Genomic DNA, 2,710 nt, shown 5'->3' with positions numbered 1-2,710 from the left:
GCTGGTGCTGCGCTGCTGGGAATGCTGATGGGCCTGGGATGGGATACAATGGATAACTGGGGAGTGGGATAAAATGGATAGTTGGGAAAAAATGGACAGGTGGGGAAAGGGATCAAATGGACAATTGGGGAATGGGATAAAATGGACAATGGGGGAGAGTGATAAAGTGGACAATTGGGGAGAGGAATAAAATGGACAATTGAAGAATGGGATATAATGGACATTTGGGGAGTGGGACATAGTGATAATTGGGGAGTGGAATAAAATGGAAAATTAGGGAGTGGGATAAAATGGACAATTGGGGAATGGCATAAAATGGACAGTTGGGGAGAGGGATAAAATGGACAGTTGGGGAATGGAATAAAGTGGAAAATTGGGGAGAGGGGTAAAATGGACATTTGAGGAGTGGGATATGAGTCACAACTGGGAAGTGGGATATAATGATGGCAACGCAGACTGAATAAAATGCACAATTGGGGAGTGGGATAAAATGGGCAATTGGGGAATGGGATAAAATGGACAGTTGGGGAATGGGATAAAATGGAAAACTGGGGAGACAGATAAAACGGACAATTGAGGAGTGGCATAAAATGGAAAACTGAAGAGAGGGATAAAACAGACATTTGAGGAGTGGGATATAATGGATAATTGAAGAGTGGGATAAAATGGAGAATTAGGGAGTGGGATAAAATGGACAATTGGGGAGTGGGATAAAGTGGACAGTTGGCAGTGGGATAAAATGGACAATTGAGCCGTGAGATATAAGTGACACTTGGGAAGAGGGAGATCCAGTGTGGCCCTGGTGTTGGAAAGCACAGCTCCCTGTCACTCCTGGGGTACTCCAAGGTGAGCAGCCTTCTCCAAATGAATCCCTGTTAGGACAATGTGCTCCTTGAAAGCTTCTTGGCAGGAACATTCCTTCATCCATGTGCTGGGAGCCCCCAGCTCTGCCCACACCTGCTCCAGGCCTGGATCTGCTCCAGCAGTGCTGGGTGCAGTGAAGCTTTCCCTGAGGAACAGGAGGTGCTGTCCACACGAATCAGGATCATGCCAGCCCTGCTCAAAGCAGATGTTCCTCCTGGGATGGCCCTGACACGTTCCTGCGCAGAACATCTGCTCCTGCTCACCCAGCTGCTGCTGCTGCTGCTGCTGGGGCCACCCTCACCTTCCTGCTCCATCAGCTCCGAGTGACCAGGAACCACTCAAAAAATGGCTTTGCCTCTTCAAAAGGGAGAGATTTCCCTTTGTTTTTAAGCTATCACTGTTCTGCAGTAAGGGAATGGCAATGCCTGAGGTTCAGGTGGTCTGAAGGAGCCCTTAAAGGCTGTAAATGGACAGAGATTTGGGTTGGATGGGATCCTGGGGAGAAATCCTTCTCTGTGAGGGTGGGCACAGGGTGCCCAGATTTGCTGTGGCTGCATCAGCCCTGGCAGTGCCCAGGGCCAGGCTGGACAGGGCTTGGAGCACCCTGGGATAGTGGAAGGTGTCCCTGCCCGTGGAACTCATAGGAACTGGATGATCTTTAAGGTCCCTCCCAAGCCAAACCTTTCTGGGATTCCATGAACTTTGCTGTGCCCAAAAGGGATTGACCTGATTTCTCCCCAAAAAGGCAAAAGGTCACCAGTGTGCCCTAAAACACAGCCCAGACCGAGCCCTCATTCCCTGAGGGAAAGGACCAGCCCTTTTCCTCATTGCAGGCTGAATCCCGACACAGGAGAAATTAAAAATAACATGTACATGATTAGTGGAAATTAGAAACAGAATATGGAGGGGAAAGGAGAGACTTGTTGCTCCAAATTTGTCCTTGATTTGGCCCTGCTTTGGCAGCCTCCAAGGATGCCTCTGTCCCTTGCTCACGGAGATATTTCCGAGGAAAATGGGAAGGCTTGGATGATTTTGGAAGGTGTCTGATTGCACCAGATGGTAAATATATATTTTTTCAGTCTCCTGGGTGGCTGCCCTGTGAATCACCTAGCAGGGTTTTATTGCTTTCTCCTGCATCCCCTGGCAAATTTCTGAGTGCAAAAACTCAGTTTTGTTTGCATTTATAATGAGGCCTTTGGAAGCATCTGCCAACAGCTCAGCTTCTCAACCAGACAGAAACCCCACTTTCCTTTATGGTAGTTCAAACAGCAGTTAAAATGACAGACCATCTTCTCCTCCTTCCACCAGCAGAAATTGGGAAATGGCCTCTAGAAATCCAGAGTAACTGGAAGCAGAGCCTGCTCCTATGCAAGCATTGCTGAGAATACAGAACATGACCAAAACCCCCTTTATTAAATGCAAAAAGAGTTCAGGGAAACGTTTCTGAGCTATTGGAAAATTCAAGTCCAACCCTCGCGTTTCATCAGATGGACAGGACCCAGATGGCAACCTCAGCTCTGGAATTTGTCCCTGCTGCTCCAAAGGGAAGGGAAGGGAAGGGGATGCAGGGCTGGCTTTGAAGCCATGGGAGGACCGTGCCACATGGACACTGTGAGCTCTCCTCATCTGCGTGTGACCAAGGCATGACCCAAGCCCTGGGGACATGGCAGGGACAGGGCAGGGCCATGGAGAGCATCTGAGCAAGGAGCAGGGAGTGTCCCTTTGGGATTTGGGATGTCATTATGGGATGGGGAATGACACAAATGGGGGTGTCACCAGAGCCAGACCTGCTCTGAGGAGGGAGTTTGAAAAGGGAGAAAGCTCTGGGAGAGTGGGATGAGCCCTT

This window comes from Geospiza fortis, unplaced genomic scaffold, assembly GCF_000277835.1.
Source record: "Geospiza fortis unplaced genomic scaffold, GeoFor_1.0 scaffold27, whole genome shotgun sequence".
NCBI classification, from domain to species: Eukaryota; Metazoa; Chordata; class Aves; order Passeriformes; family Thraupidae; genus Geospiza; species Geospiza fortis.
The sequence above is the reverse complement of the archived record's forward strand: the minus strand, read 5'-3'. Positions refer to the sequence as shown.